Source organism: Alnus glutinosa, chromosome 11, assembly GCF_958979055.1.
Source record: "Alnus glutinosa chromosome 11, dhAlnGlut1.1, whole genome shotgun sequence".
Taxonomy (NCBI): Eukaryota; Viridiplantae; Streptophyta; class Magnoliopsida; order Fagales; family Betulaceae; genus Alnus; species Alnus glutinosa.
The window spans coordinates 11,926,017-11,941,463 of record NC_084896.1 but is presented as its reverse complement, the minus strand read 5'-3'; the positions used below and the strand labels follow the sequence as shown (position 1 = coordinate 11,941,463).

General features: G+C 40.1%; 1 non-coding gene and 1 pseudogene across 1 annotated transcript; one reads left to right on the top strand and one right to left on the bottom strand.

The window, feature by feature from the left end:
• Window positions 1-7,645: 7,645 nt before the first annotated feature.
• Window positions 7,646-11,569, bottom strand: LOC133881113 (uncharacterized; annotated as a pseudogene).
• Window positions 11,570-12,592: 1,023 nt separating this feature from the next.
• Window positions 12,593-12,699, top strand: LOC133882980 (small nucleolar RNA R71). The gene has a single exon (XR_009902793.1). It is a non-coding gene; the product is annotated as a small nucleolar RNA R71 (small nucleolar RNA).
• Window positions 12,700-15,447: the final 2,748 nt, after the last annotated feature.

The following is a 15,447-nucleotide window of genomic DNA, read 5'->3' as shown; positions in this document are numbered from 1 at the left end:
ATCGGATTGGGATGAAATTGGCATCATTAGAAAGCTAACGAAAAGATATAAAACCAAATTATCTGGAAGGACAAGAGAAACGGCCAAAAACGTGCCCAAAACAGTCCAGACGCATGGTAGGCTTCTAGGAAGATTTATGCACACGTCTCAGTATTTTTATCATAACTCTCTCCTCGAGTATCGGATTGAGACAAAATTGGTGTCGTTGGAAAGCTAAGAAAAAATCAGACAACTTATATGTCTGGATGACATCCAGACGGCCCAAATTCTGGACGGAAAGAGAGTAGCGTCCGGACGGCCTCCAGGATTGTGCTGTTTCTGAAGTATATCGCAGAAAACCATCCGGACGTGGCTAACTTCCATCCGGACGCTCGACAGACAGAGTCTGAATCTCAGCAGTTTTTGAGGTCTCTTGAAGACTATAAAAAAGGGGGCTCTAGGTCTGTGTTTTGTACATGAATTCAGTATCGAATTCCATAGGGCTTTGAGAGGGTGTTTAGGGAGAATCGAAGATCTGCTAGCTCTCAAGCCGTTGCCGGTGTGTGCTCAAGTGTTCGTATGAAGTCTATCTTAGGGGTCGGCCCTAAGGTAAAGGAATCCATCAAAAACCCCTTCAAGTGGAAGATCTAGTTGGGAAGTGTTCATGTTGGGTTACACGTCAGAGTTAAAGGTATGACTACTGCATAGGGTTATGTGAGTACGAGTGTCTTGTAACTAGCTTTGTTTTTGGATAGTGGATTTCCTAGGTTTGGCTGCCCCGGAGTGGTTTTTTCTCTTCATAGAGTTTCCACTTCATAACAAATATCTTGTCTCATTTAAATTCCGCATTTAAAGATATTTGTTTGCACACAAACACACACTTGGTTTAAATTAGAAGACAATAAATTATTTTCAGAATCGATTCAAGGCTGCTATCCTCCAGGTCAATTGTTAAACTGCTTCATTGTCCGGGGGGGATACATCTCCAAAATGGCTTTCACCTTCTCCAGGTTCTCCTCAATTCCCCTTTGTGACACCATAAACCCCAAGAACTTACCAGATAAGACTCTAAAAGCACACTTTGCCAGGTTCAATTTCATTTGACAACGTTGCAGTTTGTTGAACGTCTCTTTCAAATCATCTACATGGTCACCAGAATGCAGACATTTAACAAGCATATCGTCTACATAGACTTCAACATTCCTACCAATCTGCTCCTGGAACATCTTGTTGACCATCCTTTGATAAGTCGCCCCTGCATTCTTCAACCTAAACAGCATCATACGATAACAGTAAAGTCTGTGATCGGTGATGAACGACATCTTTTCTTGGTCCTGCTCATCCATATGGATTCGATTGTACCCAAAAAATGCATCCATAAAGCTTAAGAGCCCATGCCTCGATGTCAAGTCAACGAGCAAATCTATCTGCGGTAACGAGAAACCATCCTTCGAACAAGATTTATTCAGGTCAGTAAAGTCTACACACGTTCTCCATTTCCCATTCAATTTTTTCACCAATACTACATTGGCGAGCCACTCCAAGTAATCAACTTCTCTAATGAACCCGACTTCTAGTAACTTATGCACCTCTTCAGCAATTGCTTGATTCCGTTCGGGGGCAAAGATCCTTTTACGCTGTTTTATGGGCTAGTGATTTGGGTCCATGTTTAACTTGTGGACTATGACCGAGGGATCTATCCCGGGCATATCCTCATGACTCCAAGCAAAAACATTATTGTTGCACCGTATAAACGCAGTTATTTTCTCATTTTCCTCTCTGGGGAGCTGCAATCCAACTCGAATCTTTTGACTTGGGATCCTGACTTCCAAATTCCTCCAAATCCTCGACCGACTCCCCCAACTGTAATTGCTATTTTCCATCCACCTTTGCCTTCTCTCTGAGGATTGTTTCCCCTAGAAAGCCTTTCAAAGAGGCGTTATAGCATGTCCGGGCTACCTTCTGCTCACCACGACCTAGTCCCACCCCTTCATCAGTTGGGAACTTCATGCATAGGTGGGGTATTGATGTTACGACCCTTAATTCCATTAGTGTTGTCCTCCCAAAGATGGCTTTGTAAACGAGGTTCCTTCAATAATGAGAAATTTCACCTTGATGGTTTTCTGTCTTGGCGAAGTCCCGACTGTAACTTGGAGCTCTATTGACCCTAACGGCATCACCTGTTCACTAGCAAAACCCACAAACTTCCCTTTATCAATCTTCATCAGATCAAAAGCGAATTTATACAAAATATCTGTTGAGCTACCATTATCTACGAGAATCCGATGTATCTTGTGATTGACTATTGCTAGCTTCACCACGAGTGCATCGGTGTGGGGTAAATAGATACCCTCATAATCTTCATCTGAAAAATTTGTGATCAACTTTTCGCACTTCCTTGTCATTGGGGGCCTCCAGACTGCGTAGACCAAAGCCTCTTTCATTTCCCTCGCATATGACTTCCTAGCGGATCGAGATTCTCCTCCTCCTGCAAAGCCTCTAGCAATGGTCTGCTCGGGTACGACTCCGGCTCCTCTGACAATGGTCTGAGGCCAAGCACGACTCCTTCCTTGATAGTATCGACGCCGTTCTGGGCGTACAGGGGCTTCAGCTTGGGTTGGCCTTTCCGTTCGTTGGGAATCTTGAGTTGCCTTTTGCCGGCCTTTCTAGTTGGCGAGGAAGCGGGTCAACTTTCCGTCAGCAATGAACTTCTCAATGAGCTCCCTCATTGTTATGCAAGAATCTATCCAGTGGCCATAAGAGCCATGATTGGAGCAATACTTGTGCGCATTATACAGGCATGGCGTTCCCGTGATCGGCGGAGGCTTCTTATACGTCAGGTCCTTTTTGATTTCAATGCAGATCTCCCTTGGTGTGGTGTTAAGTGGCGTCCATCCGTATTCCTCAAATCTCTTAGGTGCCTTTTGTTCAGCTGCATTCTTCACGTCCCTGCTCTCCTTCTACTTTTGTCTTCTCCCATCATTTACTTTGCTCGTTCTCGTGCCCTCGACCCTTTTTGAACGCCTAGAGCAGTTCCTCTTGATTTACAAATTCTTCCGTCCAGTCTAAGAATTCTTGGAGTCCACGGGAGGTCTTTCTAGCTAGATTAGCCATTAGGGGCCCGTCTTTCCTGATGCCCTGATACATGGCACAGTGAATGAACTTTTCAGTTTGGCTTTCTGCAGCCAGTCTTTCTAGGTTGAACCACTTCAAGAAACTTCGTAGTGACTCTTGTGGGCCCTGTTTAATGGTCATCAGGGACACTATGGGCTTTTTTCGAACAATTCTACCCATAAATTGCAATAGGAACATTCTCCCCAGGCTCTCAAAGTTAACAACAAAGGCTGAGGGGAGTTTCCTTAACCATTCCGGAGCACTTCCCGCAAGCGTGAGTGGGAAAGCTCTGCTGGAGACTTCATCTGGGGTCCCATGCAAGTTCAGATGGGCTCAAAAGTTTTCTAAATGCTCAATAGGATCACCTTGTCCGGAATAAACTGAGATATCAGGGACTTTAAATTTGTCAGGGAGATAGTAGGTTGTAATCCCTTCGATGAACGGTGAGGATGAGTTCTGACATAAGTTATCTACAAGGACAGTCTTCCCTTTTCCTGAGGACTGTGAAGCATTGGCAAGGAGGTCATAACACTGTTCCAGCTTCACAAAATTTTCCTTCCACTCCTGCTGTTCTTTCTTCCTCTCCTTCCAAAAATTAGCCATCTCCGAGTTACCCGTTTCACCGCCTCCCCTCTCGACAGCCCCTCCGTCATCATGTCCTTCTAGTCTTTCTCTTGTATGACTATTATGAGCATCTCCATCCTCCTCGCGTCCTCTTAGGGTGTTGTCCTTAGCTTCCAAATCCCTTTCCATTTGCGCTATCTCCTTGTTCAAGCGGGCTATCTCAGTTTGAGGATCGTTCATAGTTTCAAAATTCTGATAAGTGTTTCCCTCAAATATTACCCCTCAATCTTGATTAACCCTGGAACGTGTTGACACCATTGCGGATTCGTGTTTTTTGCAAGAACGGTGTAACGTTCCCACAGACGGCATCATATTGTTAGTGACCGTTTCCGAATGATGACGTGTCAAGCTCCAATTGGGTCTTCACATGGAGGGAAATAGATATCTGCAAAACAAATAAGGCTTGCTGGGAGTTGGTCGGCGACGCCTCCTCCGATGGTGAAGTCAGTAAGGGTTTTAATGATGGAGAGTAAATGAATTTGTAGGGAAAATTCATTACCTTACCTGTGTCAAATTTTCCTTATATATCAATGTTGTTTTTCTCAAACTTACCACTCTAATCTCAAAGATTCTCTGCATTTATTGCTACCACATGTGGATTACCTCATGAGCAGCGATTGGACGTTGCTAGAGTTCCCGGTATGGTCCTTTGGGGAAATTTTGGCTTTGATAGGTACAACTTGTCTCAGTCGTGCGATCCTGTTTGACAAGTCCAAGTACAAATTTCATTAAATGCTTAGATACTAATAAATGAAGGGGACCTCGTGCATTTAATATTCCTTAATTAGTTTGGCGGTCAGCACAGAGATGCCCCCGATCCTTAGAGGTTCCGGGTTCCCTGTTATTTGTGATCTTCACGCGCTTATGAGTAGACACCTCATACGAGGGTCAAAGCGCTTTTTCTACACTATTGAAACTCAGCCACGTAATCACCATAACGTCTTGACTGGGCTTGCCCCACGGTGGGCGCCATTCTTAAGGACGGTAAGTAATATTTCCCCAACACTTATATTTTGCTTTCTTTTTTTTCTTTTTTTGGTTTGTCTTTACATTACATTTGGAGCATTTGTGTGTTTTTCATTTTTGTTTTGGTTTTCTTTTTTCCAAATATAACAAATAAAAAATTGAATATATATATATATATATATATATATATATATATATATATATATATATATATATATATATATATATATCTTTCATTTCATTGCTTTTAATTTTTAATTGCTTTGCATAGTTTTTTTTTTTTTTTTTTCTATTTTTATTTTTGAGTGTATAAATAATTTTATGCTTGCAATTTTTGTGCATCTATTAAACATGTTAATTTGCCGCTGTGGTAGGCAATCATTGGTGGGGATAATACATTTTATAGGATCAAATTGATCATAATCTAGTTGAACCTAGGGCTTAATTTAATGTCTCACCCTAATCACTATGGTTTTATTGCGGGACACTTTTGGCATAGCAGACGTCCGAATTAAGAAAATCATATTTCACAATGATTTGTAGAAAATTGAGTTAGCTTTCCAACGCCGCTTAATTCACCTTAATCAAATATTTGAGCTGAAAGTTATGGCCAAATTACTATGACATATGCATAATCTGAATTCTAATCCGATTTTGACTCCAATTAGAGAAATTCCGATTTAGTCCTCTCCTTGATTTGGTTGAACATACCCACATCCTCTAGGTCTTCTCAAAGTGTGCTTTCTTTTACCTTAAAGCTATTGTTTTCTCTCAATGACCTGCAAAATACTAAAATATCAAAACTAACCAAAAACATTAGAAAATAACAAAACTAAAGGTTTAGTAAATGCAAATTAAGAGGTCCACATATGCAATATTTGACACTCATCAAATACCCCCAAACTTACATTTTGCTAGTCCCTTAGCAAAACAAAACAAAACATAAAATGAAAGCTTGAAACATAAATCCTCTTTCGTGGGAGAGACGATTGCATTTAGCATATGCAACAAGCCTTTTAAACCCCTAGGACTCTCTAGAGGACGAGTGAAGTCTCGTGAGGGTTTGCCAGGAATGATACCCATAAACATTTTAAAGCACTATGTTGTTGAAAAACAAGAATCCACACAAACACATGGTTCAGACATCATGAGTAAGTTTAACAAACTGAACAACATACTCACATCATCAGGACATCAAAAATCATTTAACTCATAGTTGGAAAATTGAGACCACTCATGCTCAAATAAGTGTAAAGTGAGATTAACATAGATTCATGAGGTTTCAATTTTCTCAAAGTTTGTATACCCCAAAATTCATAGGAATCTTGTCAGATGAAACAACCAAGGCTTAAATCAAAAGAGGTTTTTTTTTTAATAGGCTGTGCAATGTCTGACTCCCTTAAGCTTTTTAATTGACCTATGTAACGAGTGTTGGGCCAATGACTCCCGAACCAGATGGTTTCAGGGCACTAGATGTAGAAATATCCTAAAGGCTTAATTACTCAAGTCAAAAAGGCTACGAAGTCAAACTAACCATACGATCAACCAAATTGAATTTCTCATCTTTTGACGCGAACACTCAATGAGAAGTCAAATTGGTGATATTATTAATTTTTTTGTTCTTTTCTTCTTCTTCTTCTTCTTTTCTTTTTTTTTTTTTTTTTTTTTTTTGAATTTAAGCCAAGATTTCATCATCCTACAAATCTCAAGTAGGGGTGTGCATGGGGCGGGGCGGTGCAGGTTGAAAATTTCCAACTCGCAAACCGCACTTGATAAAGACTAACCGTGCAGGGCGGGTTCGCGCGGGGCGGGGATTGCGGGGCGGGTATTTTGAGTGGCATTTATGTAATTTTGATTTTATTTTGTAAAAAATAAAAATTCGAAAAAATACTGGTTTTTTTAATAAAAAAATTAAATTCATATTAATTTTTCACAGAATCTTATGAATGCAAAGTCAAATTTTTAGGAAATCAACTCTGTTTCATTAAAGAAAAAAATTACAATTTCAAAGCTCCTTAAATTTAGTCCTTCGACATGTTGACACATATCTTTCAATCGTTCCTATTTCCATACAAGAACATTTTCCATGGAATTAGCCTTGTAAACTAAACTAAAAACCCTATTAATTACCCTATTAATTATAGATAAAATTCTAAGAAACATGATTTATTTTTTCTTTTTTCTTTTTTTCTCCTTTGTGTGGTGCGGGGCGGGGCGGGGCGGGGACCCGCATTTTTTAAAAGGCTAAACCCGCAACCCGCCCCGCCCCGCATAAATTTCTCAAATTAGGACCCTAACCCGCAAAAAAACCTGAAAACCCAATCCTCTAAGGGGTGGGGTGGGGCGGGTGCTGCGGGGCGGGGATTGCGGGTTTTGCACACCCCTAATCTCAAGATACACATTCCTCAATTCAAATTTCATACCTCACAGAACCAATGTTAATGTGTTTGTGATAAATAATTCAAACAAGTGAAGTCTTTCTAATCCAACAGATGAGTCAAAAAATTCAGATTTCTAAAGATATGCAGTGTTCAATATGTTAAACAAACCAATGATATGCAGACCACAGTTGAGATGTAATTATGCTCAAACAACAACATAACACAATTTTTTATTTATTTATTTTTTTTTTCAAAAGCAATGAAAATTACAACAAAAACACCAACAAAAATAATAAAAATAACAAACAAAAATGTCTACCCCACCCCCAAACTAAAATGACACATTGTCCCCAATGTGACCAGAAATACAATACCGAATGGGTGATGTAAGTCGGGTGTACCGTAGAAGAACGCTCCCCCCAAACTTGAATGGCAGACACTTGTCCTGAAAAGCACAACAAAAGCAAAACAAACAAACAAACAAACAAAAATAAAGTGACAATAAAATAAAAGGAAAGGTGGGTTGCCTCCCACAAGCGCTAAGTTTACCGTCTTTAGCTAGACCCAGCAGCATATGAGGATCAGTGAGGATAAATTGAGTCCTCCAAGGGCATTTCTTCAATCTCAGGGATCTTCAACTCCAGAAACGGTTTTAGCCGTTGACCATTTACCTTGAAAGTGTCTCCATTCTTTGGATCTTCTATCTCAATGGCTCCATAAGGGAAAACTGTACGAACTAAGAATGGTCCAGTCCATCTAGATTTTAGCTTTCCTGGGAATAGATGCAAACGTGAATTGTAAAGGAGGATTTTTTGACCAACTTCAAAAGATCTTCGCAAAATGTTTTGGTCATGGGCCTTCTTCATCTGAGTTTTGTACAGCTTGGCAGAGTAGTAAGCATCATTTCGCAGCTCCTCTAATTCATTGAGCTGGAGCTTCCTTTGAGAGCCGGCCTTGGTGAGATCAAAATTCAGCTGCTTGATTGCCCAATATGCTCGATGCTCCAATTCTACGGGTAGATGACAAGCTTTCCCATACACAAGTCGGTAAGGAGACATGCCAATTGGAGTCTTGAATGCTGTCCGGTATGCCCACAATGCATCATTGAGTCGCAGAAACCAATCCTTTCTTGTCGGGCTCACCGTCTTCTCTAGTATCCTCTTGATTTCTCTGTTAGATAGCTCAACTTGACCACTTGTCTGAGGATGGTAGGGAGTCGCAACTTTATGAGTAATACCATACTTCTTCATGAGTTGCTCAAAAAATTTATTGCAGAAGTGCTTCCCCCCATCACTGATAATGGCATGTGGTGTCCCGAAACATGTAAACACATTATCCTTCAGAAATTGCAGCACAACTCTATTATCATTGGTTTTGCAAGCAATAGCCTCCACCCACTTGGAAACATAGTCAACAACCACAAGAATGTAGAGGTACCCATAAGAGTTCGGGAAGGGTCCCATGAAGTCGATGCCCCAAACATCAAAAAGCTCCACAACCAAGATCAGGTTCAACGGCATCATATTCCTTCTTCCAATACTCCCCAATTTTTGGCATCGCTCACAGGCTGAACAATAAGCATGGGCATCATGAAAAATGGATGGCCAATAGAATCCACTTTGAAAAATCTTCGCAGCGGTCTTCTTAGAACTGAAGTGGCCTCCACATGCATGATCATGGCAGAAGGAAAGGACATTTTGCTGGTCACTCTCAGGAATACATCTCCTTATAATCTGATCTGGCAATATTTAAATAGGTAAGGATCATCCCAAAAAAAATGTTTTACCTCAGCCAAGAATTTTGATCTGTCGTGCTTGGTCCAATGAGAGGGCATCTGGCCGGTGACAAGATAGTTCACAATATCTGCGAACCATGGTGCATGAATCTGGGAGATGTGCATCAGTTGTTCATTAGGGAACGTCTCAGCAATGGGCACATCATCTTCAGTGAAGTCTACAGTCAACCTGGACAAATGGTCTGCTACCACATTCTCGGAACCCTTCTTATCCCTAATCTCAATGTCAAATTCTTGCAGCAACAGGATCCACCGAATGAGACAAGATTTAGCATCTTTCTTGGACAATAGATACTTCAAAGCAGCATGATCTGAGTAGAACAATACTTTAGACCCTAGTAGATATGATCTAAACTTATCCAGAGCAAAAACGACAGCTAACAACTCTTTTTCAGTGGTAAAGTAGTTAAGTTGTGCGCCATTCAGGGTCTTGCTAGCATAGTAGATGACATGAGGAAGCTTCTCCACTCTTTGCCCCAATACAGCTCCCACAGCATAATCAGAAGCATCACACATTATCTCGAATGGCACAGTCCAAGTAGGTGGCTGAATGATTGGTGTGGAAGTCAAGGTCTTCTTCAGACTTTCAAAGGCTGCATGGCACTCTTCATTGAAATCAAAGGGGGCATCTTTGGCAAGGAGGCTGCACAAAGGTCTCGCTATCTTACTGAAGTCCTTGATGAATCTTCTATAGAACCCAGCTTGCCCTAGAAAGGAGCGAATCTCTTTCACTGTTCGCGGGGGCGGAAGGTTAGAGATCAGATCTACCTAGGCTTTGTCAACCTCAATACCTTTGTGGGAAACAACATGCCCCAAAACAATCCCCTGTTTTACCATGAAGTGGCATTTTTCCCAATTTAAAACCAAGTTCTTCTCCTTACATCGTACCAACACCAAGGTAAAATGGTGTACGCACTCCTCAAATGAAGATCCAAAAACAGAGAAGTCATCCATAAATACCTCAAGGTGACGTTCAACCATATCTGAGAAAATACAGATCATACACCACTGAAAAGTAGCAGGTGCATTGCACAAACCAAAAGGCATACGGCGATAGGCAAATGTACCGAAAGGACAAGTAAAAGTCGTCTTCTCTTGATCTTCTAGGTCCACTGAAACTTGATTGTAGCCAAAGTAGCCATCAAGGAAACAGTAATACGCATGACCAGCCAATCTCTCCACCATCTGATCTATGAAAGGCAAAGGAAAGTGTTCTTTCCTTGTGGCAGAATTCAGCTTCCTGTAGTCAATGCACACCCGCCATCCCGACTGAACACAAGTTGGGACCAACTCATTCTCCTTGTTCTTGATTACTGTAATTCCAGCCTTCTTGGGCACCACATGAATTGGACTCACCCATTTGCTGTCAGATATTGGGTATATGATTCCTGCATCCAAAAGTTTGATCACCTCAGCTCGAACTACCTCTTGCATGGCTGGATTCAACAGTCTCTGTGGCTCACAAGAAGGTTTAGCATTTTCTTCTAGGTGAATCTTGTGCATCACCACTGCAGGGCTGATTCCTTTTATGTCTCCAATGGACCAACCGATAGCTTCTTTATGTTCTTTCAACACATCTAGCAATTTCTGTTCTTGAGTCTCATTTAGGTCAGCGGCTATGATCACCGGTAGAGATTCAAACGGGTCAAGATATTTGTACTTCAGAGTGTCAGGCAGAGGCTTTAAGTCCCGCTTGGCAGCCTCAACTGCTAATGGAGATGGATCAGGGGATGATGTCTCAGTGGTTTCCCCAATGTCAGTTTCTGTCTCAGGAGTTGAGTCCAACAAGGTGTCAGCTTGCTCAAGTAATGTTTCCAGGTTCATGTCGCCTCCAAATGTAGTAAGGCACGTTCCCAACTGGTCTTCAACAATTGGCTCATTGACAGTCTCTTCCACTATCTCTTCTATTGCGCATGCACTTCTGACCCCTTCATAGTCAAATGGTTGCCTACTGATATCAAAAATATTTAGCTCCACTATCATGTTCCCGAAAGATAACTTCATGACTCCAGTCCTACAATTGATTAGGGCATTAGCCGTATCTAAAAAGGGACGCCTTAGTATTACTGGAATCTGAATCTCCACATTCATAACCGGTTCTGTGTCTAAAACGATGAAGTCCACAGGGTAGTAGAACTTATCAAATTTGATCAGAACATCTTCAATGATTCCCCTTGGAACTTTCACAGATCTGTCGGCCAGCTGAAGTGGGTTTTAGCTCACCCAATCCCAATTGGACATAAACTGAATATGGCAAGAGATTCACACTAGCCCCCAAATCTAACAGAGCTCTTTCAACTTTGCTGTCACCTATCATGCATGCAATTGTAGGACAGCCAGGGTCTTTGTACTTGACAGGGATCTTACACTGAAGAATAGAACTGACCTGCTCAGTTAGGAAGGCTTTCTTGGGAACATTTGTCCTTCTCTTAATGGTTACCAAATCCTTCAGAAATTTAGCATACGAAGGCACTTGCTGAATGGCATCGAGGAAAGGAATGTTGATCTGCACGTGTTTAAATACTTCCAAAATGTCATCAAACTTTGAGCCTTTCTTGGGAGTCGCCAATCTTTCTGGAAAAGGAGCTTTGGGAACAAACTTCTGGGGAATCTCCTTAGCAATTGGAAAGACAGTGTCTGGTCCAAGATCTCTATCAAGCTTGTCCTGGCTTTCCTCCTCTATTGCTGCCTCAGTGACTTCTTCAGGCATGGCCACTTGATTGTCCACTCGCCTTCCTGACCTCAAAGTTGTGATTGCTTGCTCATGCTCTTGCCCACGAGAAGGACCGGATGTACTCCCAATAACAAATTGCCCTTTTGGGTTGGGCACTGGTTAACTTGGGAATTTTCCTCTTTCTCTTTCCCCCATTTGATTGGCTAGTTGGCCAATTTGCCCTTCCATCTTGGCAATAGCTTGATGTGTGAACTGCTTTGAAGACACGACCTCGTTTTTAAGCTCTTGTATAATCTGACTGTTGTTCATGGTGACCTTCTGAAGCTCTTGTATATTTTGGTTGTTGCTCATGGTGGAACTCTTAAGCTCTTGTATATTTTGGTTGCTTGTCTGAATGAATGCTTGGAGTGTTTCTTCCAATGATGACTGTGGTGCTGGTTGAGGCTGCGGCGCTTGAGTGGTTGACTGGAACTGATTCTGAGCCTGTGGAAGGAATCCAGAAGAATGTTAAGCATGAGCTTGATTCGAGGTTCTTCCTTGATTTTGGGGTTGATTTTGCTTCCAAGAGAAATTGGGATGGTTGCGCCACCCTGGGTTGTAAGTCTCAGCAAAAGGTCCACTTGTTGGTTTCCTGTAATCATTGAAGGCATTGACCTGCCCTGGTGGATATTCTGCACCTGTCGACAGAGATGGGTAGTTCTGAGTAAAGTGCATCGGGCTGGCGCATAAAGAACATACGTCAGCTTGATAAGTATTTGCTGCAATTACTGGCTTGTTCAGAGCAATGGCTTCAATCGTACGCATGAAATCCTTGAGTTGCCCCCTGATATCTCATTGTCCTTCACCCCATAGAGTCCTTCCTTCTTGGTGGTAGTGGAACTTTTACCCCGACGACTTGAAAAATCCCACCGTTGTGAATTATCGGACAGTTCATCCAGAGTCTTGTAGGCTTCTTCTCCTGTAAGATTCAAGAACCCGCCACCATTCATGGACTCAATCATGTAACGCTCCAATTGAGTTAACCCACTGTAGAAAAATTGAATGAGCCTCCAAGTCTCAAAACCATGGGGCGGACACTTTATAATTAGCTCTTTAAATCTCTCCCAGCTATCACAGAATTTCTCGTCCTCCTCTTGACTGAAACTGCTGATTTCTTGACGAAGTTCATTAATCCTCGAGATTGGGAAGAATTTGTTGTAGAAGTTGGTTAGTAAAATTTCCCAGGAGGTGATGGATCTAGGCATGTTGGAATGTAACCATGCTTTCGCCCTACCGCTTAGGGAAAAAGGAAATAGCCTTAGCCGCACCGACTCATCTGAGAAATTTTGAAATTTGAAAGTGTTGCACCTCTCCAAAAATTCCTTTACATGAGCGTAAGGATCTTCATTCTCTAAACCATGGAAAGTAGGAAGGATTTGAATTACACTCGGCTTCAAATCAAAATGAGTAGCATTAGTAGCAGGCAACACTATGCAGGATGGAGTGTCGGTAGTGATGGGTGCAAATAATTCTCTGAGGGTTCTGGGTGGATCCCCATTCCTAAGTGGTTCTCCCATCTCAACAGACTTTTCCGACTCAGACTCTGAATTTTTCAGCAAGCTTAGATTCTCTCGAGACACTTGGATAGTGCCGTAAGCACACACTAGCAATATTTTTATTTTTTTTAAAAAAAAAAAAGAAATTATTACAAGATAAAATAAATAAAAATAACTAAAGAAAATTAACACAGAAGCAGAAACTAACACACCAAAAATTAAAAACAAAAACTTATAAGTTGACCAAAAATAAACTAAAACTAAAACTCACAAAATCGACCAAAAATAAATTTGGCAAAATTCTGCAGCTACTGAACTTATTGATGAAGCCTATGAGCAGAGGCGTATCCGGATAGTGCTACGGCAGAAAGTTGAGCGGAAGCTGCAAAATAGGCCAAAAACAAAAAATTCTATCTTTTTTTTTTATTAGCACAAGGAATAAAACATTAAAAACTTAAAAACAGGAATAACAAAAACAAATTGCAAATAAAAAAGATCCTAATTATAACTAGTAGAAAGATAAAATCAATTTAGAAATAAACAATTTTCAAAAATTCAAACAACTCCCCGGCAACGGCGCCAAAAACTTGATGTGAATTTTAATTGTACTCGCAAGTGCACGAATCGTTTGCAATAAAGGGTTTTGCAAGTGCGAGGTCGATCCCATAGGGAATTGTGTTCTTGAAAACAAATTTATGACTAAATTAATTAAATCTTAACCTAGTTCCAAAAAAAAGTTTGATTTTAATAAATAAAACAAAAAAAACATAAATAGAATAAAACAAAAGAAAAGATACTAAGATTTTGGAATCCACACCCACCAAATCATAGCAACATATTCTCATGTTCATCAACACACATCCAAAGTTCTCACCATACAAATCTTATGTATGTTCTACTATGCTTCAAAAAATCATTAAATCATTCAATGAATCCGTTCTTTGCACAAATCACAAAAGATATCCGGTTTTAACCAAATCATCAAATGTATCCGTAGAACGAAACACAATGAATATCCAACGTTTTGATAAATAAAAACCCAAGCAATCAATTATGTGAAATTATCTCAAATCATCAAATGTATCCTTGAATCACAATAGATATCCAAGAATCATTCCACAAATTGAAAAGAAGTAAAACATAGGAAAAATTAAACCAAATAAAATCGGATAGTATAAACTTACATGAAAATATTGTTAATCTTCAATGGTGAGGCTTCATCCTCAACCTTAGTTGAAAAATTAGCTACACATGGCTATGAAAAATAAATCCTAAACTAAAGAAAAACTAAACTAAAAAGAAAAGAATATATTTGGTCTCTAGCTTCTTCCCTTTTTATCTTGAGACTTAGAGGTCTATTTATAGGGAGAAAACAAATCCTAGAAGCCCTAGAATTCCTAAAAAAATCGGAGGTTAGTCTCCTAGTTTGAGTAGGAGACTCAAAACTCAATCCAAGAAGGAAAAGGACTCCAAATCCGTCCAAATTTGCGGTCTTTTATTGCGAGAAACTTTTGGCATAGCAGACGTCCGAATTAGAAAAATCATATTTCACAATGATTTGTAGAAAATTGAGTTAGCTTTCTAACGCCACTTGATTCACCTTAATCGAATATCTGAGTTGAAAGTTATGGCTAAAATACTATGACATGTGCATAATCTAAATTCTAATCCGATTTTGACTCCAATTAGAGAAATTCCGATTTAATCCTCTCCTTGATTTGGTTGAACATACCCACATCCTCTAGGTCTTCTCAAAGTGTGCTTTCTTTCACTTTAAAGCTATTGTTTTCTCTCAATGACCTGCAAAATACTAAAATACCAAAACTAACCAAAAACATTAGAAAATAACAAAATTAAAGGTTTAGTAAATACAAATTAAGGGGTCCACATATGCAATATTTGACACTCATCAGTACACATGCAATATAGAAAGAACCAAAAGGTGGGGAAAAAAAGCACTAAAAGGTGAACATTGCATGCCAAAGATTCAAATCCTCATGTCGTTATAGAAATAGTCAATGTTAATTTATTGTGAAAAAAGTCAAACAATTAAAATGGACTAGGATGACCATTTATAGTGCTTGGTGGAGTTAGGGGAGATTGCTCATAAATTTATTAGCAATTTCCAACCTCCTCTTAAATTTAAGTTCATGTTGGAAATTGCCCGCACATGTCATGCAAGCATTATTTAGTTGTTAAATACTATGATTGCACTTGTGTGAATTGAAATCCATCAAACTTTTGAAACTGTATTGCATTTGAAACAAAATTTGATCTCCTACATAATTTAATTTCATTAAGTATCAAATGTCTTGTGATGTATTCCACGGCGTGAAAAAATATTTTGATATATCATGTAGGGGGAGAAATTATTTTATG